Here is a 24330-nt window from a genome sequence, read left to right on the forward strand (position 1 = left end):
AAACCCTGGAACCATATTTATGACCTCTGCTTACACCAAGTCCTTAATATTCCATTGGCCCAAACAAGTCATATGGCCAAGTCCGCACAGTGAGAAAATGTGCAGTCAAGTCAAATGTGCACAGCAAGGTCACATGGAAATCTGAGGATGTGAAGAATTGAGAACAACAGTCTCAACTACTACAACCCCATTTTACCCCACGGAGAAGCTAGGGCTGCAAACAGTTAAGTTCTTTGTCTAAAGTCACAAGTGTGTATGGGATGCATCTGGGTTTGGGACCCAGCTTTGTACCAAAGCTTGTATGTTTAACATGCTAAACCCCTCTGTTAGTGCAAGGTGAGCTAAGCCCCCACAGAAGAAGTCCTGGAGTTCACCTCCCCGATTCAGCAAAATGCAAAAGCACTCAAGTTAACCAGAGATCATCCGTCTGCTCAAGGTCATGCCATGGGTCAGTGTCAGAGAGACCCTGGAATCCTATTCTTTTTGCTCCTTATACCACTCTCCTTGGATAGAATCGTGTGCTCTTGGCTTTAAAGTATCACCTACAGGGGTTCCTCCTCTCTGAGAAATTCTACTTATTGCAATCTACCTAGAGGTTTTTGAAGCAGGCCCAGGAGACTCAGAGGTGACAAAGAGTTCTGTTTCCACTTCCTCGAAATTTCTCCTAAATGTGCCTACTCTGCCAACCATATCTGCGAAAGGGAAGAGGTGAAGTTCACACCATTCAACTCCCAGCTGTTGCCATGGAGCCCATCCAGACACCAACACGCCAGCAACTCTGGCTGCTTTTGCAAGGGAATCAAAGAGGGGGAAAATAATCAGCGGGGGAGTAAACACTTGTTTAAATGCAAATACCTTTCAGAGGAAGCAACTGAGGGAAAAGAAATTATGAAAACCCCAGTCAAGAACATAGAGTTGAGATGAAGGCTGATAAGCCACGCCAGTCCCCCAGCGGGAGAGTCCCTGCTCCATCTCCTGCCAAAGTAGGAAACTTGTTTCCAGAAGCGACTTGCCAATGGTACCCATCCCAGTCACCCCTAACAAGGTTCTTAGAATGGAGCAGAGCAGACTTCCTGATGGGCAGAGAGCCTGTCAAGAGTCAGGGGATGCCGATGGGAGGGCTGAGCTGGTTTGCACTAGAATTTAAAGCGAAGGAAATGAAAGCTGAGAATTGGGGCCCAAGAGGAAGATTTCAAAAGGCAATGTAGGTACACCTCTCAGGCTCCCCAGAGGGGAAGATGCACCAGGTGATGTGGAACGTGGGGAGGGCACCTGAAAGCTCTATTAGAGGTAGCAATGCTTTAGCTCTTTCTAATAAGAGTTATAGTAGATTTTCATTTGCTAATCTTGTTTTTATTAAAATTAAAACTATCCATTTTTAGCTTAAAATTTGCTAACGCTCAAGGATATAACCACAAAGGAGATTATATTTTATTATTATATTGTATTGAGGATTATTTTGTCCTGTAACCTTTTTAAAAAGATACATTACAACTAAAACTCATTTTGTATCTGATCTCAGGGAAAGTAGGCAGAGATGGGAGGCTTGGAATGAAGGGAGCAGCTGAGACAACTCCCATGCCTGAAAGCCCTCAACCACCCTTGCCCTGACTTGAGTCACCGTTGGACTGAGGATAATATGAGCAGCATGTAGGTAGAGGTTCTGTGCATCATCTCAAACCACTGTTATCTGTAAGCCCTGCAGGAAAGGAGTGGAAGGAGAAGCAAGGATCGCTGCCCAGGCAGCTTACCATCCAGGCTTCTAGAAGGATTCCTGTGACTTGGCAGAAGTTCACCAAACTGGAAGTCAGAAGAACTGATTTAGAGTCCTGTCTCTAATATAATCAAGCCAGGCAACACTGGAGAAGTCATTTCAGTTATCTTGGCCTTGGCCTCAGTCTCCATATCTGTAAAATGGGGTTGTTGAGAGCACTTAATTAGATGACCAGGGTTTTCCCCATCATTCATTGAGCACTTAATGGAAGTTACAAACTGAAACACTGTGGGCCACATCCTGGCTGTAACCATATCTTATTTGCACAGTGTTTAAAAAAACTAAATGTGAGCCAGTATTGGGCCATCTCAAATAAAAATGCAAGTTTCTGGTTCCTCTTGGTAAAAAAAGATCAGATCTGGCAACACTGAGACCTACAGTGTTACAGTCAGCTGGGTTAAACCGCCCCATGTAAAGAGAATACATAGTCTCTATTTGGCCTCAGTTCCCACTGTTCCTGTGTCCCTAACCCTAGGGTTAAGATCAGTTACCCATTTACCAGAGAAACTCTATCTTGTCCTCCTGTAGATAGAAACTTGGAAAGCACTACATATTTAATCCTCGTAACAACTCTAAGCAATAGGCATTATCTTCACTCCCATTTTATAGATAAGGAAACTGAGTCTTCTTGCTTTTCTGCCTAAATAGAATTCTACATGCTTCACATTGATTGGCACTTGCTCAAGGCCACACAGCTACTAAGTGACAGAAACCAGATTTGATTCCAGCCTGCCTACCTCAAAGCCCATGCTTATAACCTACTTAGCTATCCTGCTGGTCTACAAAAGACACCCTTAAATACGTGACTTTATTCAGATCGTGACATTGACGTTCAGGGAGGTGGTAGCGCACTGAGTTGCTTTTTCCACATCTCGCGTGTCGCTAGAGATAAGTGACCTGCACAGGGATCAAAGCCATGAATCAAAAAGAGAAAATGAGAGCCGAGGGGACACAAAGAGACGATTCTGTCACAGGTCTGCATTTTAAGAAGGGGAAACAGATACTTGGAAAGGTTAAGTGACTTGCCTGTGGTCATATGTTGCTTAGGAATATCAATACTAGTGCTAGATTAGGAAAATGAGGTGAGGGAGTGAGTTACTTTACCAGATATGTTTTAGGCTCCCAAACTCACTTTGACTGCAGTTGAATGGATTTTACATGTGCAAAGGTGTTGAGAGGGGGTCAAAAGTACCTGGGGAATTGCCTCCATTTTCTCCTTTGCTCTTGATAGAAAGTGTCCCCAAAATCTGAGCAAAGGAGTAACATAGCCATTTCACATAGTTTCCTTTTGGAAACACAGAATGTCATCATCGAGGCCAATCATTTCATTTTACAGGTGAGAAAGCCAGGACCCTTAGGTGAGGGAGCTTCTCCATCTACTGGCGCAGAGCTAGCCAGGAGCCACTCCCCGCCCCTCATTCTGGGCTCACGTTGCTTAGTGCTGGTGCTGCTGCTAGTTTCTCACCTGCTCGGCTTGAGTTTCTTCTTAGGAAGCATTTTAACGATGTTGTTTGGAGACTCTGCGCCTTTTTCCTCCCGGGCTCAGGACGGTCTAAAAAATGCTCACAGCTGGATTAATAAGAGAAGTGGCACCTCTGAATTCCTTCACTTCAGCAGGAGAGCAGGGAACGCAGCTGTTTCTCTCTCTGCATCTCAGATGCTCCCAGGGAGGCAAAGATGTTCCATGCTTTCCCACCTGACTAGAATTACATGCTGGGCATATAGATGCCTCCCCCTCCAAGCCGCCTTCCCCGACTCCCCACTGGAGTCAGCGCTCCCCTCTGAGCATGGTCGGCGAAGCTGGGACACACTTGCAGACTAGCTATTGCTGATCCCCTCAACTATATTAGAAGCTGCTTGAAGGCAAGGACCAAATCTGATTCATCTTTGTCCCCCAGCTCCCAGCAATGGTGCACCTTGCACAGTCATAAAATTGCTGCCATTTATTCCAGGATTGTAATAGACCAAGTTCTGGGCTAAGCACTTTATCTTAGCCCAGATATTGGGGCACATTTTATCTCAGTGAATCCTCAAAGCCACTCTGCAAGGAAGGTAGTTTTATACCCACTTTATGGATTAGGACACTAAAAGTTAACCTGTTCACAGACTTTATTACAAGATGAATAAATTCAAAACTTCCCAATTATATGTTACTTCTCCTTTCCTCTCCCTTCAGCCTCTACACTCCTCCAAAGCCCTCAGACTGACCCAGCTTCCTCTGCCTCAGGGCTTTATCTGGGCAGATTCTTTTGTCTCCATTACACTCATTCTTTCACCCAGTTAATCTTGGCTCAGAAGGTTTTCCTCAGTGTGGCCTCTCCTAACCCCTAAACTAGCTCATGCCCTTTTGTAATCAGCTTTCATAGCTTCCCCAACTTTTTGTTCATAGCATTTATCACAATTTGTAATTCCATATTTTGTGGGATTATGCAGTTACCCTCTGTCTCCTCCATCAGTATAAGCTCCTTGGGGAGAGGCCCTTTATCTGTTTTGCTAGTCATTTTGTCCACAGTGCTTGGCCAAGTGTACAACATAAAGTTGGCGCCCAGTAAACATTTACTGAATGAATGACCATCTGACTTCAAAGCACATGCACTAATTACCACACAAAGTAGAAAAAGTAGATGCTAACAAGTGATTGTATCAATGAGAGAATAGATGGAGGAGGAGCTAGGCAAGATCAGCTGCTTGGCTAGTAGAAAATACGGAGACCTAACAGGCTGCTGGTTCACTTTCAACAAAGCAGGATTCCTATTTGGCAAAAAAGAAAATGATCTAGTCTTCCTCTTTCTCTTTTCAGTAACTGTTGGGAGCCCACGGCTTGAACCACCATCAATTGCAAATGAAAGAACAGGTCAGCTCACATCAGAAAGGAGTATTTAAAGTCTCTACTACTTCCTCCTGAGCACTTCACACCCAGCCTCCTGGAAGAGCTGCTCTGTCTGCCCAGCCCCTAAAATCAGTGGGTGATCTTCCCCCCACCCCAATTGGGTTTTCAAACTTCCACTTAAAGGAAGATGAAGGGTGGGAGGGTATGACCTGAGGTGACAGGAAAATCAATAGCAGGGTTTCAAAGTCACTGTGGATGAAAGGCCCAGAGGCCATATGATAGGAAGGAAGGGGAAGGGAGGGGGCGGTGGGGGGTCTGCTGCAGGCACCCGCTCCCTTTACCCTGGGTGGGAAGAAAAGGGCACATGTAGATAAAAAGGGCTGTTGAATAGAGCCCCAGGCCTGAAGTGTACGTGCAGAGTCATAGACAGTGGACGCTGGGAGCCACCTGTGAGATGTGTCATTTGGCCCAGCCCTTCATTTTTATATCTGCCCAAAGCCCAGAAAGCTCCCACAATAAGTCAATACAGGGTTCAGACTGGGACTCTGGGTCCGTGATTCCCACACCAGGCTCCTTCCATTACATCAAGATAGTTCAGTGTTATAGGTAGAATAATGGTCCTCCCAAAAATGTCCATGTCCTAATCCCTAGAACCTCCGGATATGTCAGCATACACAGAAAAAGACTTTGCAGATGTGATTAAGGACCTTGAGATGGTGAGATTATCCTGGGTTATCTGGATAGGTCCCGTGGAATCATAAGGTTCCTCATGAGAGGAAGGCAGGAAGATCGGAGTAAAGGAAGGAGATGTGATGACAGAAGCAGAAATGGACCCAAGCAGCCTTGAGAAATTGGAAGAGGCAAGGCAAGGGGTTGTCCCTTTACAGCCTCCAGAAGGACCGAAGCCCTGCCAGTGTATTTTAGACTCCTGCCCCCCAGAACTGTAAAGTAACAACTCTGCATTACATTAAGCCACTAAGTTTGGGGTATTTGTTGCAGCCACAATCAGAAACTAATACATCCTGTGATACCACTCAACCCACATGCTAAGGATGCAAATCCTCCAGAGACAGGAAGAGACAGGAAGAGTCAAGGAGTGCACCCACACCTGAGTGGCAGTAAATCCTAGCGATTATGAACACGTGCTATGTGGAAACAAGCCCAAAGTCTATCCACAGAAGAACAGGTAGATGCACTGCGTATACTCACACTGTGGAAGAGCAAACTTCTGAAGTTCAAAGGAACAAACTACTGAAACATGCTACGACATGGATGAATCTCCCAGACAAGACATTGAAAAGAAAGAAGCCAACACACAAAATGTTATGTACTGAATGATTCCAGTTGCATAAAATTCAAGCACAGAAAAAGCAAATCTATGGTAATAAAAGTCAGAATGGTGGTTACCTTGGAGGGAGAGTATAAAAAAGAGTGATAAAAGAGCCAGCTGGGGCTGGAAATGTTCTATATCGTGATCTAGTTACATGTGGTTTTATATACGTAAAAATCCGCTGTGTGGTACACTTAGGATTTGTTCGCTGTACTATAAATTATACTGCAGTTTAATCTCAGCCTCTCTGCTGCCTAACTGCATGGCCTTGGGCAAGTTAGTGAGCTTATCGTGACTGCATTTCTCACCTGTGGAATGAGAGTATGAACAGCTCCTGCCTCAGAGTTGTTGTGAGTTAGTACATATAACGTGCTTACCACTGCACCTGACACCTAGTAAGTGCTTCCTAAACGCTGGTCGACGTTACTCAGGTGTGAATGCAATGGTGAGGAAGCCAGCACACACCCACTCATGAGAGCTGACTATGTGCATCACTTCCCAAGTCCACAATCACATGTTATGCTGGTAGCTCAGAATCAGCCATGGTGGGAGTATTTCCATCACTATAATTGTCCAGGACAACGAATCAGTGCCCTTTGTGTTGCCTTCTTTGCAGAGCCCGCATACAACCTGGCTGACACCAGACACTTTCTAGAGAGTGTTTTGCTTTAGGAAAGTGGGAGAGAAGATGGGGGATCTGCAGTGAGGAATGCAGGACCTGCTACATCCTCTCCACTTCTCACTGGACCAGGAGGCTGGAAGGTGCTCAAGGCGCCAGCCCCCAGAGACTTGTATACGAGCCCTGTGACAGCCTCTGAGTCCCCTGCCAACGTCTCTTTTCTCTCACCCTTGGGCTTTAACAACTTAACACAGACTTTCAGACCCCTTAATATGCCCCTTGTGAGAGGCCTGGCAACCTTCTCACCCACCCTCTAGCACCAGAGACCTCCTCCAACCATCCCCCCCCCCCCCCGTCAGGCCCCCCACAGAGACACACTCCCTGTTCCTTCTCTGCCTGGAGCCAGCTGCTTGAATCAGCTCTTTCTCATCATTAATGTCTTCACTCAAATGTCACCTCTTCAGGGAAGCCCTCCTTGATTACTCTCATCACTGTTCATCACACTGCTCATCATGGACAAATTCTCACTTGTGTGACTGCCTATTTAGCCCCAACCAGGATGTTAATTCCAGGATCCACCCTATTTTCATCATCCCCATTCTATATATCAAGAAACTAAGGATTGTAGAATTCAAGTAACTTACCCATGGTCACAAAGAGGTGACAGAGTTGGGGTTTGAACCCACACAATCCAATGTGCTTAGCCACTTTGTCCAGATGGCTTGCCAGGAAAGCTGGGCTGTGTAGGCCACTGGTGAATCCAGAGAGAAGACAGGTCAGCAGGAGCCTAGGTTGGGTGTGGGGAGGTAAGCAGGTAACCACTGCCAAGCTAAGGAGTTTGACAGAGTCTGGCTGGAAGTTCAAAGTCTGATGTCCCAAGACCAGTGAGTAACAAGGTGTGGAGGGCAATAAAAGGCCCAAAGGAGTCAGCGAAGCAGTGCGTGCAGAACGTGCCTTTATTCACTTATTTATAGAGGATGAGATATTAATCAAGGACCCATCCTTTGAACTGCCAGCATCTTCTCCTACAGCAGCAGATTGGCAGGTGTGATGAGCTGGCGCTGGGGAAGGAAGCCAAATTCTCTGCTTTTTTCTAAGTCTCCCAGCCACCTGCTATAGGGCTTTCCTCAAGCCAGGAAATCAACCCTGTGGCCAGAGAACCATCGACTCCACACAGGAAAGCGGAGATCAGGAGGTGGAGTGTGAGGAAGCCAGCTGGGGCAGTGGGAAGTACAGAACAGCAGGAATTCTCAAGCCCCCTAGGACCATGTAGAGCACTTAGCACAGAGCCTAACATGTACTGAGCACCCAAGAAATGTTTGGCAGTGGTGTTCCCAGCTCTGTATGACTTTAGGCAAGTCACAGTCTTTCTGTGTCCCAGTTTGCTCATATGCAGAAAACAGTAGAAAGAATTGCCTGCTGAGCCCGGCTCCCAGAGAGGTTGGGAGGTGCTCAGCGCAGTGGTAGCAACCTCATAAATACTAATTGAATGACTGTTGTGTGTGTTAACATAAAAACCTTTCAAAATGTAAGTTGTTACCTCAACAGCCATCTGAAAATACGGTACGATGTCTCAGCAGGTGCTGAGCTCCCCACACTGGGTTTACTCCGAGAAGCTGGGAGAGAAGATGCTTGTGTCAAATGCCAGCTTAGGCTCCACTCTTCAGGGCAGTGCTCTTCAGAGATCTGGCTTCAGAGCCCAACAGTGAGAGTTCAAATCCCAGCTCAGCTACTTGTTAACTCTGTGGCTTTAATTAAGTTCTTGCCTCTCCCAGATCCTTGGTTCCCTGTCTCAAAAAAACGCAGTAATAACAGTACCCGCCTTATATGATTGCTTGGAGAATTTGGTGATGTAACTGACTTATTGAACCACTGACAAGAAATGGCTTCTTTTCCTTCTATTTCTGCCTCTAGTTGTACCAGACAGATCCACACCTTACCCATCTGGTAATGATCACTTCAACAGATGCCAAACATTCTGGTCATATAAAGTCCACTCCAATTTAAATCTCATTTCTTCCCACCTCTGAGTTTGGGTTGGACTGATGGCTCAAGAAACGGGATCCAAAATGGGCAGAAGCTTGGCCTACTCATTCAAGACCCTTGCTCCCTGCACCTCGGAGCAAAGGCCCAATTCTAGGTCTGATTCTAAGTCTCTCCTTCTTCCTCTGACATCTAGTGTCCAAGGCAGGCAGCTGATATGTCACCCATCTGAACTCCTGGGGCTGGAGAGAGGTGTCCCCAGCCTCCCAGAGGGTCAGAGACTTTCCACGAGGTGCCAGTGGTCTCTGTGGATGTGGTGGTCTTTGTTTGGTGGTGTGTCAGCTTTCCTTAGGGTGGCATTTAACTTGGGGTAAGGGCAGCTCTGCAGACCACCCTGAGAGCAGCAGCCCATTCTTTCTCAGCCTGGCCAGGAGTCCACGATAGCTCTTCTCCTCTGTTACCAGCTTCAGCCCCTTTCAGAAGCCTCCAGGCTCCTTCACATGGAGCTGCAGGAACCCCTGATTACCCAGTCCTTTGGGTCCTCAGGCATCAACTACACACCAGCTCCCTGCTCACTGCAGGGGAGGGAAAAATTGTCCTTGACTCTTTTAGGGTCCCTGGCTGGATGTGAAAATTAAACTGATAGATTAACAGGAGAAAAGCATACAAATGTATTTAATGCAAGTTTTACATGACACGCAAGCCTTCCAAAGGAAATGCAGACCTGAAGAAATTATTAAACCTGAATCTTTTCCTGCTAGGTTTGATGCAGAATGGCCAGTCGTGGAGGAACATGGTAGGCCAAGGAGTCAGTGGATGTTGAGGTCAGTGGAGGAAACCGGAGGAAATTCAGCAAGGCCTGTGCGTTTGGACTCTTCTTCCTGTCCCTTTGTCTTCAGAGATGAGGATGCTCCTTTCCTCCAGGTCCAGACAGGCAGCGGCCAGGTCAAGCAGCAAACAGCTAAATTGTAGCGAGCACTTACCCTCTTGTCCATTATGAACTGTAGCAGCACTTCGACAACCGCCGCAGCTGGTAGAGGGAGGCGCCCTCTGACAGGGGAAGGGTCCTCAGGTGAGGGTTTTATGACCTGTCTCAGGGGAGGAAGGATGGGGGTCAGAGTGACCTTCCTGCTTCTGTTGTGTTCTCAAACTCCCTGGGCCTAAAATGTTCAGTATGCCAAGGTGCCATCTTTGGGGATAGGTGTCCTGAACCATCATCACCCCGCTGCTCCACCTGTCCTCCCTGTTCCTCAGCACCAGTCTCCATGTCCACATCCACTCCCAGACTCCGGGGATCAGGCCGAGTGTACCTATACTTGCCCCCGACATTCGGTTCCTACGGCGGCTCAGGCCGGGCCCGCAGGCTCTGCCACTCAGCAGTGTCACCTGAGAGCGGCTCGTCAGTCTGGCCTTCCTGCAGGACCCCCCACGCTGCAGGAGGGATTCCCCTGGAGTCCGCCCACCCCCCACCTTTTGGCCGCTCGGCGTGTGGTACGAGAGAGGGAACGGGAGGAAAACTCTCGCGGGAACACTGCTTCCCACGAGAACACAATTCTGCCTCTCTCTACGAACCGGAAGGTGAGTGTGGGGCTGGCTTCGGGTGCCGGGACCAAACTGCGGCCTTCCGGTTGGCCCAGGGGAGGGGCCTGGACACTGCTGCCGGCAGTCCTCACCAGACTAGGGAGAAATCAGCACTTCTGGGTCCTCTTTCCTCCTTTCTGGACCTTAGGCGCTGGTTCTAGGGGAAAGGACAAGTCTCCTCATCATCCTGTTTCGCAGAGAACTGTTTACCGTATAAATCGTAAGTGCGCCCCTCAATTTAGCTGTTAGCTGCTTGACCCGCCTCCGATTGCCTTCTCCTTGGCCCTTTGCCCGCCACGCTCCACCGCTGAGTTTCTCCCGGCTGCTTGAACCTGCCTCTGGGTCTTCTCACTTCCGTCCCCTCTCCCTCTTCCAGCAGCGAAGTCCTCCTCACCATTTAGGGCTCAGCTGCAAGGTGGCGTCCTCAGGGAAGTCCTGCATGCCTGCGTGAGGCACTCCCACTAGGTGTCCCCACGGCACCCGTCCTGTCCGAATGCATTTTTCTCACAGGCTTATTATTTAGTTTCTCCCACTAGAACGAAGAGCGTGTCTCTTGAGTTTTCCCATGCCTTCTAAAACAGAAGCTGGTGCAGAGGAAGTGTTCAATACCTGTTTGTTGAATTAAAAAAACAAAAAACAATAGGCCGTTCTTTTTTAGGGCAATTTGCTGGTGAAGCTCTCCTATCCTGGGGGATTGGGAGGCCTAAGGCCTGAAGAACTTGGAACCCTCTGCACTTCCCTCTAAGGAGGTAAAGAAACTGCTGAGCAGTGGGTGCAGGCTTCCCCTTCCCCAGAGCAAATCTCGTTTTGCCTTTCCACAATGCTCCCTTGGGGTGCTCGCCATCAGCAGATTTGAAAAGGCCTAGGGGAACTATGTGAAAGAGAAATAATAAGAAAAATAGACTCAAACCCAATCCTATGAAGCTAAAAAATCACCAGGGCCCATTTCTCCCCTAAGGTCCGAGGCCTCCCTCCCGTCGGTCTGTGTTAATGGGGCAGTTACTAAGATTCCATGTAAGAACAGCCAAGATGGTTAAGGGCTTGGGACCAAGTCTGTGGCTCTTACCCAGCTAACAGGTGAGAAAGAACGCAAGGGCCAGCCCTTGGACAACTGTCAAACACCACTGGGCTGTGTAGCAAAGTAGATCCTCCTTTTAAATCCCTTCCTCTGCCACCCTCTGGTCTTGTGACCTTTGCTAAATCAGCTATTCTCAGAACCTGATTGGCAAACAGGGATTCATTTATTCTAAAAATATCTGCCAAGCACCCACTATGTGCCAGGGCCAGTGATTTCCTTCTTTCCTTTCTCAGTGGTTTTAATGAAAAGAAATACAGGCTGTAATGCTTCCAGGACCTAGACAGTTAATGGAAATGCAGCGGTGCGGGAAAAACTGCCTGCCTGGTCTAAAGGGACAGCAGATACTCACTTCCAGCTGGTTGTTGCCATGAGCCTCCATTACTTTTAGAGAATCTGAAAATCTGTATTTTCATGTGAAATCTTATAATTTTTAGATGTTGGCAGGTAATTCAAAATTTTAAAAATTTCCATGCACGTCAAACACATGGGCTAGATATGGCTTGCCAGAGGTTAGCTGGTAACCCCTGGGAAAGTCTATGAGATAATTAGTATGATGGGTCCAACTCAGAGTCTCTTGCTTTAGCTCAGCTTTTATCAGTATAACTGTGATTTATAATACATATCCAGTTCCCTGAGAGCTCTTAGTCCGGAAGAGGAAAGAGAGTAGGTACATGTAAAGGTAGAAGCTATCACCAAAAACGTTAATGTGAACCACAAGATACCTGGAAAGAATGGAGAGGTCATTTTTCTAGAAAAGAAGGCAGGCTTCCTGGAAGAAGTGTCATGGGCTGGGCTCAGGAAGACTTGTAAGACCCAGTGGTCCTTCGCCAAATGATCATACAGAGCATTTTATCAACTCTCTAATCTGAAAGGTAATCAGAAATATCACCTGATACTGTGTTTTTGACTAGGAAGACTCAACATCATAAAGATGGCAGTTCTTCCCAAGTTAATTTATAAAACCTTGGTAGTCCCAATAAAAATATCTTGAGATTTTTCCTGTATCTAAACAAGTTGATTATAAAGTTCATTTGGAAGAACGACAAATAATAGTGAGGAAAATCCTGAAAAAGGAGAACAGAGAGTGGGGGGCTAGCCCTTTTAGACACTAAAACATGCTATGAAGCCTTTATAATTAAAACGAAACACAACAGGAAAGTCAGAAAAAGACCCATTCATATGCAAATTTAATATACGATAAAGACAACAGCTCAAATCAGAGGAAAAATGATGGACTTTTAAATTACATTCAGATCATTGGAGAGCCATATAGAAAAAGATAAAATTGGATCCATTCCTGCCATACATCAGGATAAATCCCAAATGGACCAGAAATGTAAATATAATAAAGGAAACCATACAGGCACTAGAAGAAAACATTGTTGAATTCCTCTATAGCCTAGAAATAGTGAAATTATTCCTAGGACTCAAAAATCCAAAAGCAGTAGGGAAAGTATACCTAAATTGATTACATTCAAAAAAATTTTTGCATGGCAAAAGTTGTTAGAAGCAAGGTGAAAAGATAAATGGCAAACTGGGAATAATATTTGCAACTTATGTCACAAAGAATTTGTATATCTAATATATGGAAGAACTTCTAAAATTGAACAACAGAAAACCCAACAAGCCTATGAAAAAAACAGACTATAGAATTATACCAATGGTCCACAGAAAAAGAAATACAAGTGGCTATTAACCTTTTGAAAGATGCTCACATTTGCTCATAATAAGAGAAATGTGAATTCAAACTATACTTAGGTATAATTTTTCACCTATTCAATTGGAAAATTTTTTTTCACAAATTCTCTGTTGGAGAATCTCTGGAGAAACAGGATCTCAAGCTTTGCTGGTGGAAACGAATATTGTACAATCCCTATGGAGGAGAATTTGACAATATCTGGAAAATTTAGACATTTACCTTTAAACCAGCAATCCCGTTTAAAAAAATAAAACTCAAAAATTCACTGGCAAAAGGTGAAGAGATATATACAAAAGGTTATTTACTGAGAACTGTTTATAGTAGTGAAAGAATGGAAACAACCCAAATATCCAACCAAAGAAGACTGATTAGATAAATTATAGTACTCTCAGACAATGACAGGGCAACCAACCAGCCCATTTTGGGACATATGGAACTTTCAGTGCTCACAGCAGGAAAGCCCTGGGAAAACTGGGACAAGTTAGTCCTACAGTCGAGGACTGTATACCTGTAATGAAGGAACGAGCAATATCTCATTATACTAGTAATGGAGTGATCATCAGAATACATAGTTACATGAAAAAAACCAAAGTGGAGGACAGTATATAGAGTATACTACTTCTGCTTATGTAAATACAACACACACGCACACACACACACCTGCTTATGTTAACAAAAGAAAGAATAGAAAAACAAATCAAAATTATTTTTAATAGCTATATATAAGGAAAGGACGGAATAGGCTGGAAGGTACAGGAATACCAGCTAGACTTCTATTTATAAATCTTATTTTGTAGATTTGATTTAGAATCATGTAAATATTCTACATAAATATAAAACAAAATTAAATTTAAAAAAAACTCCAAAATATTAAAAAAAAATATGACTTTTTGTTTCTGGCAACAACGGAGTCACTGAGACTGAACCAGCCCTTGCACGGAAGAGCATATAAAGTAACTGCCGATTTTAGATGTTGCGCAACAGGCAGTAGAGGACTGTGATCCATTGGAGAAATCCTGGCTCTCTGCTTGGAGGTCTTGCTCCAGAATGCAGCACAGGAATGTGGACTTCAAGCAGAGCACAGCAGTTATGCTGAGATGAGGGGGGAAATGTTAGAATTTAAGATTGCTGAGGCAGTTGAAATTGCAGGACTGGGTACCAGATTGGAGGGACTTGTGCATAGAAAGAGCTGTGAAATCTGCATAGAGTCCCCTTAAGTCCCCTTAAGTCCTTAACCAAATATAAGGAGTGAATACACATGACTAGATTCTGGAAAGCCTGGCAGAGAACAGCTACAAAGGAACTGTGAGCTGAAAGCAGATTCCAGAAGTCGCAGCCCTGGGGTACATACGATGTCTGATCATCAGATCAGAGAGACCTGCTGAACACTAAGCATTCAGCCAAGATACTGGGAAAGCCACACCTTAGAGTGTAGGGCTATTATAGCTCCAAGGTGAAGGCTACTTGAGACATACCTTTGTGAAACTTAAGAACAAGCCTTTAAATGATTGAGCTGACCCACTAGTAAATTAAGTGCCTGTCAGAAAAAAAGTTCAAAACTCTTTGAAGGAAGACACCAAATCCCAGACTCAACAACATATCCATCATACAATACCCATCATGCAATAAAAAATTATGAAACCTCTGAAGAAACAAGAAGACCATAACCAGGAAAAATAATCGATGGTAATCAAGATAAACAAATTCAGAGGTGATACAGATATTTTAATTAGTAGACAAGTTCTTTAAAATGGCTATTATAAATACATTTTAAAGATTTCATGGAAAAAATAGATATAATGGGTGAATCTTTAGAGGAATATCAGTACAGAAATGGAAACTATTTAAAAATGGAAATTCTAGAACTGAAAAGTATAATATCTTAAAGGAAAAATTCAGTAGGGCAAAGCAGAAGATTGGGCACTGCAGGAGAAATATCAGTGGACTTGGGTATATGACAATAGAATCAATTCAAAGTGAAGCACAGGAAAAAGGCTAAAAAATAATGAACAGAACTTCACTGACTGCTGGGATGATACCAAGCAGTCTATTATATCTGTAATTAGAGTTCTAGAAGTAAAGGAGATAGAGACTGGTAAAGGAAAAAATGTTGGAAGCTATAATGGCTGATTTATTTTCCTCAAATTTGTTGAAAAATACCAGTTTACCCCAAAGAGCTCAATGAACCTCAAGCAGTATAAACATAGGGAACATATAAGCACATCGTGGTCAAATTGCTTAAACCAGAGATACAAAGAACATCTTAAAAGTAGCCAAGGCCAGAAGATACATTATATGGTGGATAAGATGGAAAGCCACCCACTTTTTATTAAAAGCAATGTGAGCCAGAAAAAAGATATCATGACATATTCAAAGTGCTGAGAGAAAGGAGGAAAAACCACCCTGACAATCTAGAATGCTATATCAAGGGAAATAACCTTCAAAAATAAAAGCAAAATAAAGACATTTTCAGAACAAAAGCTGAAAGGATTTGTCATCAGTAGATCTGCACTGCAAGATATACTGAAGTTCTTTAGATGAAACATGAATCCAACTGAAGAAATGAAGAGAGATGAAAATAGTAAAATATGTAGGAAGATATAAAAGGGTTTTCCTGCCTTGTTTCTTAATTTTTGAAAATATAATTGATGTTTTAAACCAAACGCAATAATGTATTGTAGGGTTTATAACATATGTGGAAGTAAAATGAATGATAAAAACAGAAAGGGTGGGTAGAGAGTAAATGGAAATATACTGTTGTAAATTTTTTATATTTCATGTGAGTTGATACAGTATTAACTCTAAGTAGACTATGATAAGTTAAGAATGCATACTGTTCCCATAAATCAGCCCTTAGATGTGAAACAGAGAAGTCTAGCTAAAAAGCCAACAGGGGAGATAAATTTGAATCCAAAAAATAATTCTAAAGAATGCAGGAAAGGAGGCAAAAAGGAAGAAGATATGAACAAATGGAAAGCAAGTAGCAAGATGGCAGACATAAAACTAACCATATCAATAATTATATGACTTTGCACAGAAAGCACTAACCATAAAATTTGATAAATTTATCTTCCTCAAAATCAAGAAGTTTTTCCATTAAAAGACATGATTAAGAGAATGAAAAGGCAAGCCGTAACTAAGAGAAGCTTCATAATGCATATGTCAATGACAAAAGATTTTCATCTAGAGAAACTCTTACAACTCTAACCAAGACAGTTCAATGTTTTAATGGCAAAACAACTGGACTCTTTTCCAAAGGGAGATATACAAGTGACAAATAACTGAAAAAGTGCTTTATATCATTAGTCATTAGGAAAATGTAAATTAAAACCATACTGATATACAACTACAAATCCTCCAAAAAGGTAAAATTGAAAATATCAACAGCTTTAAATGCTGGCAAAGATGTGTATTGTTGACAACACTGTAAAATTGGTCAACCCCTTGAGAAAATGGTCGGGCAATTTCTTATAAGGGTAAATATATACCTACCAGCCAATTCCATTCTTAGGAATTTACATAAGAATGCTCAGAAAAAGACTATGTACAGGAACGTCCTGGATGCAGTTTTATTTATAATCACCAAAAATGGGAAGCAGTTTATCTGTCTATCAATATGAGCTTGGATAAACAAATGATGAACATTCGTCAGTGGAATACTATTCAGCAATACAACGGAACAAACTACTGATACACAAAGCATGAATGAATCTCAAAAACATGCTGAGTGAAAGGAATCAAACACAAAAAAAGTTCATACTATAAATTCATTTATATACAGCTCAAGAGGCAAACTGATCCATCAGGGCAGTGGCTACTTTGGGGTGGGGTGTCAGGTAGGGGAAAGGCTGACTGTCTAGGAAAAAGGCACTATGTTTTCTTTTATTCTAACACTCAGTGCTTCTGAAATAAGGTGTATAGGTTTTTCTCCGTGTGGATCAATTCTTCAATAGCAGTGGGCTGTCCTATAATTCAATTCATTTCTGACACTATCTACCTGGATTTAACATCAGATGATCCCACAAGTTAAGAGGTCAGTCCCACAAGGTTGCCTCTACTTCAGATGCCAGTTGCAAGTCCTGTGTTGTCACCTGTCAGATGACCCCCTCCTTGGGTTCGGTAATTTGCTAGAGTAGCTCACAGAACTCAGGGAAACACTCACTTATGTTTACCAGTTTATTATAAAATATGTAATAAAAGACGAATAGTCAAATGAAGAGACACATAGGGTGAAATCTGGAGGCCCAGGAGCTTCTGTCCCTGTGGAGTTGGGGTGCATCACCATCTTGGCATATGCTATGTTCCCCAACCTGGAAGCTTTCTGAAATGCATCCTTTTGGAATGTTTATGGAGGCTTCATCATGTAGTTGTAATCAGTTATTAACTCAATTTTCAGCCCCTCTCCCTTCTCCAAGCTAATCATGGCTTGGACTTCTGGTGACCAGCCTCCATCCAGGACCCCACCAAGAGTCACCTCATTAGAACAAAGAGCAATCCTATAACCCAGAAAATTCCGAGGGATATAGGACCTCTGTGTCTGGAACTGGGGTCAAAGACCAAATATTAGAGCAAAAGACATTCCTAACATCCCTTTTTAGATAAGATTTAGGAGTTCTGAATCAGGAACTGGAGGCAGAGACAAATACATATGTTTATTTCACAAGGAGCTTTATGGGCTGTGGGCAATCTATATCCTGCCAGGGTGTGAGTTACATGGGTATATGCATTTGTCACAGGTCATCAAACTGTAAAACCATTTTGAAGTAAAGTAAAAACTTTAAGATCTGAGAATGTCACTGCAGAAATTATACTTCAATTGAAAAATAGAAATAAAAAAATTAGATGAACTTAATTATGTATGTACTTGTTGGCATATCCACACATAGAAATATTCCAAGCAACTTCAAAACACAACAATTTGACTGTACATCCTTAATAGTATATACTCTATGGGCAAAAATAATTGCAAGAAAATATCATAAACTCTCTTCAGTGAGCACAATGGTGGTAGTATTGTTGGTGGTGTTATTTTCTGACTGTATTGTGGGATAAGGAGAGTGAGTAGTTAAGTGATATTCTAGAGCTATCATTGTCATTGTCATTCAGTATTATTCAGTAATACAATGGTAATATATTGTAGTTTTTATTTTATTTTATTTTTTATTGATGTATGGTTGATTTACAATATTGTGTTAGTCTCAGGTGTACAGTATAGTGATTCAATATTTTTGCAGACAATATTCTATTATAGTTTATCATAAGATAATGGGTATAATTTCCTGTGCTATACAATATATCCTTGTTGTTTATTTTATATATAGTAGTTTGTATCTATTAATCCCATACCCCTAATTTGACCCCCCCCCACTTCCTCTTCCCCTTTGGTAACCACAAGATTGTTTTCTGTATCTGTGAGTCTATTTCTGTTTTGTATATAGATTCATTTGTATTAATTTTTAGATTCCACATATAAGTGATATGACACAGTATTTTGTCCTTCTCTGTCTGACTTATTTCTACTAAGCATAATATTCTCTAGGTCCATCCACATTGCTGCAAATGACAGTTTTGCATTCTTTTTTATGGCTGAGTAATATCCCATTGTATGTACGTATACATGTATACGTACATACATATATATATTTATATGTAAACATATCACATCTTTTTAATCCAGTCATCTGTTGATGGGCAGTTGTAGTTTTTAAAAGAGTTCTTATATTTAGAAATACATAGTGAAATTTTTACAGATGAAATAAATCCTTATAAGAGGTTTGAGGGATTAGGGGACTGATCAATGAAAAACATATGACTATAAGAAGCATTAATGTGCAACAAGCTTTATTGCGTGATGCTTGGACCATTGCATGAGAGATGAAGTCCATCATAGCAGGAGACCAACCAGAGCTTAGGGCAGGGAAGGCGAAAAGGAACACCCAGGAGAGAAGGGGATTAGAGAAGGGGTGTAGGCTTCTAGATGATATCTCTTGCTCATCAGTATGGTGGGGAATCTCTGGGTCAGGGAATTTGGAGAGCAGCTTGGGGTCTCAAAACCACAAGGACTCATCTTATCAATGGTCATCTGGTGCAGGGTGAGGTTTCCAGGGTGTGCAAAGCAGGCAGTCCCTAAGTGCCTAAAAATCTGCCTGTTTGGGATATTTTGAAAACAATTGGATATGTAAAAATTTGAGTTTGGCTCCTGTGGACTTTTAAGCTAATGGGTCTCAGCCTGCAGTGAAGAAGTATACAAGCTAGGAACCAATACACAGAGGCCATCTTTGCTCATTTATAATAATATGTAACAGTATATGATTTCTGAGATTTCCTTCAGAGTAATCTGGGAGAGGGGAAGTGGGTGAGAGTAATGAAACAAGATTGGCTATGAGTTACTAATTGCTGAGGCTGGGCGATGAGTATGTAGGGGTTCATTAATATTTATTATACTTTTGTATAGGTTTGAAATTTTCTCTCTAGAAGAGTAAATACTCCCTGTATTTTTTTTTTTTTTTTTTTTTTTTTTTTGTGACCCGGGAAAGAAGGCACAGATGTCTCTCTCTCAACACAATCTGGGTCTGAAAAAGCCTTTCCAAGAGGCTTGGCTTTCTTTTGGGGCTTGAAAGAGTTGCTTTTCTGGAAACCTATTCTAAGTTTCGGTGATCTGGAAGAGCATTTTGAGCCCCTAGTCCCTTGGCAGGGATTCAGCAGGGCACCCGGAGAGAATGAAAAGGATAGCAACAGGCAGAGGACCAAGTAGGACGTGGGATTTAGGGAGCCAGGAGAGTGAAGGAAGGAGGGAGACACAGCAATTGAAAGGCCACCCCACCGCCCCACCACCAATGCGAACTTTTCTTTCATTGCTCTGCTCAAGGGCAAGCCCAGGCAAGGGCACCGTAGGACACCATTCCTTCCAAGCAATCTGGGAGTGGAAAAGTGGGTAAGAGTAATGAAACAAGATTGGTCATGAGTTGCTACTTACTGAGACTGAGTGGTGGATACATGACAATTCATGTATCCACCTTTGTACTTTTGTATGGATTCAGTGCCAGCCATCCACTTGCTTTGTGACCTTAGGCAGATATCATGCCCTCTCTGGGCCACCACTTCCTCATCAGTGCTCTAATTTCATTTATAGAAGCGGCAGAAATGGCTACTCAGGGGTGCAAGGCAAAGGGCTTGCCCAGGATCACACATTTTATCAGGAATATGTTTTATTGAGAGATCACTGAGCAGTAAGCTTTGGGAAAGAGGAGAGAGCTGATGGGAGAGAAAAGAAACAGGGAGGGAAGCAGAGCAGGGGGTCGCAAAAACTGAGAGGTTGCTGAGTGTGTTCCCAGCTGGATAAGGAGGGAGAGATGGAGGTACAGGCATAATTTAGAGAAACACTTCAGTGCAACATTGTAATAGGAATCACCCCATCCCTGCCTAGCTCCCTGAGCCTGACTCTTGAATCATCAGTGAGTAATGATGTGGAGCCCCGCAGGCAGACCCTCAGATTTGGATCTGAGTGATCAGTCCTTTGATTTGTTTTTGTTAAGACTAACAGTATCCCTGCAGATCTTTCCCTTCAAAGACCTGAGGGTGTGGGAGATGAGGGCCAGCAGCTACTGCACAGAGAGAAGGAAAACAACCAAAAAGGCCTTTTTTTTTTTTTTTTTTTGCCACAGGTGCCAAGGTAGACTTTGGCTTCCTGGTCAAGGTTTCAGGCTGTGGATTCAAATCCTAGCTTCTCCACTTCCTTACTGTATAACCTTCAGCAAGTTTCTTAAGCTCTCAGCGCCTCCTCATCTGGAAAATGAGGTTGCTTACAGTAACTCCCAACTCAGAATGAGGCTTAAAAGAGCTAACCCATGTAAGGCACTTTCTCGATGTTAACTATCATAAAGAGGTAAACAAGCCATGGGCTGTACTGACAAGGAACTCATTATCTAGTGAGAATGGTCAAGCTGGGGAGAGAAATGGCAATATTGGAGGCATGAAGTGCTAATGTCTCGAGGGTGGAAAAGATAAAGTGCCACGTGAGTACAGGAGAGAAAAGATTCTTGTGGCCAAAGATAGGACACTCTCCTGGGGCTGGTGACATTTCAGCTGGACTGAGGATGGATAAAATTTGGGCATCAGAGGCCAGATGGCAAAAGCAAGAGAGAGAGACCAGGAGTGTGGGGAGGCTTCCTGGCGGAGGGAGGTGTGTGTGAAGAGGTCAAGAACTCCATTTGGCTGAGGAGTAGGGTCTGTGATGAGACATCGGGGAGATAAAGATGAGAAGGCTCTGGAGCTGCCTTCTGGACTGGGCTCTTTGAGGGGCAAGGAGCAGAGAATAACCACGAAGACAAATCAATGAGATAATTTCACGTAGTGGTAATGTTGTAAAGAAAATAAAAGGCAGAGTATTGAGACAATGACTGGCACCACAAGGGGATCAGCATTGGTTAGGGGGATGGTAGGGGAATTAGGAAGGAGCTCTGAGCTGAGACCTGAGTGGTGGAAAAGCTAGTTATCGAAGATCTAGGGAAACTGTGAGTGCAGAGGTTCTGGGGTGGGAGTGAACAGTCTGGTCCTGGCAGCAGAGGAAACCAGAAGAAGCCAGTGGCCCCATCATGAAAATCCCAGTCTTCTTAGGCTATGGCAAAGGGGTTGGGATTTATTCCAAGAGCAAAGGGAAGAGATTCAAGGGTTCGAAGCAGAAGAGTGACATGATCTGTTGGGCATGGTTACAAGGCAGCTCCGGCTGTTGTAGGGGGATGCATTGCATTTCTGGAAGCAGAAAGACTAGTGAGGAGACCGCCCCAGTGTCCAGGCATGGGCGAGTGTGTTTTGGGTCCAGAGAAGCTCTGGGGACCTTGACAGGAGGAGTTTGTGCATCTTCCCAACAGAGGACCTGATAGATGATTTCTGGTGCATCCCTGATACTGATGTCTTGTGCAGCCCCAGGCACAGTGCGGATCTGAATGCATGGTCAGGGAAAGACACACCTGGACATGTTTGAGAGAAAAAGGCATATTGCACAACTGTGCAGGTGTTCTATGAGCCCAACTATATAAAATTAAACACTAATTTCTTTATCAGTCTACCACATATAAAGAGATACATGGGAAGATACTTAACCAAATTGCTACCAGTAATTTTTCTGAGAAGCAAAGTTTTTTGTTTACCTTTGGTTTTTTATTTTATTCTTTGAACTTTTCTGAGTTAAATTTATTTTTTAGTGAGTATGTATCATTTATACAAAAGCCTAGTAAGTTTTGTTTTAAAAAAAAAAGGAGGGGAAGGAAGGAAGAGGAAGGGGAGGAAGGAGGGAGGAAGGGAAGAAGAAAGGATGGAAGGAAAGAAATAAAGAAAATGAAAGACCAAGAGGCAGGGTATAGCTTAGTGGTAGAGTGTGTGCTTAGCATGCATGAGGTCCTGGGTTCAATTCCCAGTACCAATAAACAAACAAACTTAATCCTCCTCCCCCAAAAGGAAGAAAGACCAACCCCTGTGGAGCCCTAACCCTGACACACACACACATACATACACTCACACCCCACAGGGATGTGAAAGGCAGCTGTACCAACTCCAGATGTGCAAGATGTGCATCTTTCAAGGACATCACCAGAGTCTTGAAGAGTTCCTTTGAGAGAGGATGATTAATCCTGCTACAGCAGGACTCAGGTGGAGCTGAGAGGCAGCTTCCCCTTTTGGACTGTGGGCTCCTGCTTGCAGTTGCCATAAGGTGATCACATATCTCAGTTACCTTCCTGGGCCATGTAGGCTTGTGCCTTTCCTACCTCTGATATTTAATAGCTCCTTTACTCTTTATACAAACCTATGATGGAGGAACTATGTCTGTTTTATGGAAGAGGAAACAGGCTCAGAGAGGTTAAGTGACTTGCCCAAGATCACACAGCTTTTAGTGGCACCACCAGAATTTAAACCTGACTTCAGAACCTATACCCTTGGCAGTAGGGCAGAGTCACAGAACCAGGAACCAGTGAATCATTGCCCAAGCTGCTGGCCATGGTCTCTTTAAGGTTCATTTTCCAGAAAGAACTAGTCCTCCAGCCTCGGACAACACTGAGCCCTAGGTGGTGGCCAGCAGGCCCCTTTTGAGTACAAAAGAATTTGGGCACAGCAGCAGGGGGTCAGAGGGTCAGAAGAGTTCTACCTGTAAAAGTGGGGAAAGTGAAGGAGCCAAAGGGTTTTTAATCTGAGCTGAGACCACCATGTCCCCATCCCCATTTCCAAACTTGAACCAGAGCAGCTTGCCTTTTTCCCTTTTCTATGTCAGAGTTCTATTTAAAACCTCCTTTAGGCAAAAGGGGATTTTGCTGCTCAAAAATAATTTGAGAAAATTTGACATTTTGAGTTTGTGTCAAAAAGCCATAGATATTTTGTGTGTGGCTGAGAAGCTATCACCGGCAACCGTCAAATGAGCCCCATGGGCCATTGCCAGCCTCTTATCTTCAGCTTTCAGGAGGGGCCTCCTGCTAGATTCACCTCCCCCCACGGCTCCTGAGATGGAGCCTGCCCTCCCAGGACTCCAAGCAGGGCCCAGAATTTGTTTGCGTGGATTTGCATAAAAAGCTTTACTGAATGAGATTCACTGAGATTGACTGAAAGCAGGTAAGATTCGGAGTCCCCCAAGGCGATGATTTTTCTCTTTGAATTTCATTTTCTCTTGAGGAGCAAACACTTCACTTCTCTGGCTTTTTCCTTCCGCTAGACCTGCACTCCCTTCCTGTCCCCTTCTTCCTACGTGCCACAGACTCGTAGCCACAGATGCGCATGTGTATGCATGTACACACACTCATAAATGCACATGCACCCAACATGCTTTAAGTCACTGAACAAGTGACTGTGTTTTTTCTGTCATTGATGAGCCTGGAGTTTGACTCTGACCTAATGTCTGGCTGGGGTACAGAGGAGAAGCTCCCAGCCCGTTTGCCTGAGAAGCACCTGTCATTGGTTTCCGCGTGACAGCATGGCCTGCAAGGAGACATAGTGAGACCTGCCCTGTGTCACTGAGTCAGCCCTCAAAGACTGAGGCTGAGAAGTCTGTACTGGAACCTCAGGAGAGTCTGAAAGCCAGCCAGCTTGGGAACCCCTGAGGAAAACTCTCTCTCTGTTCCTAGGTTGCATCTAGATTTCTGGCAAAGATCTTCAGACACAGTGTCACCCAGACATTGTCACCCACCTTATGTATGGGGAGTGACTCCAATCCTAAGAAGTCAGGCATAGGCATCACCACGGGATGAGGTGGAAGCTCTAAATGGACCCTCCCAGTAACCTATAAGCCTAACATGGAGATCCCTGCCACTCAGTCAGACAAGCCCTGCCAAGACAACAGACGCCTCTGTCCCTGGGAACTGAGGATGGGATGGATGGGCTTCCCACCTCCCCAGACTGCACACCATTTCCCAACTAGACCAGGCACCTTGAGGGGCTACGTGGGTCTCCCTG

General features: G+C 43.8%; 1 protein-coding gene across 2 annotated transcripts in view; it reads left to right on the top strand.

The window, feature by feature from the left end:
• The first annotated feature begins 10181 nt into the window (after nt 1-10181).
• GALNT10 (polypeptide N-acetylgalactosaminyltransferase 10) overlaps nt 10182-24330 on the top strand; it is a 260577-nt gene continuing 246428 nt past the window's right edge. Inside the window, exon 1 of one of the 2 annotated variants that reach the window (XM_074360971.1) lies at nt 10182-10337. The gene's annotated coding sequence lies outside the window, so the exon portion shown is untranslated. The remainder of the gene's footprint in view (nt 10338-24330) is intronic. The other variant, XM_074360972.1, reaches the window with a different exon arrangement.

This window comes from Camelus bactrianus, chromosome 3, assembly GCF_048773025.1.
Source record: "Camelus bactrianus isolate YW-2024 breed Bactrian camel chromosome 3, ASM4877302v1, whole genome shotgun sequence".
NCBI classification, from domain to species: Eukaryota; Metazoa; Chordata; class Mammalia; order Artiodactyla; family Camelidae; genus Camelus; species Camelus bactrianus.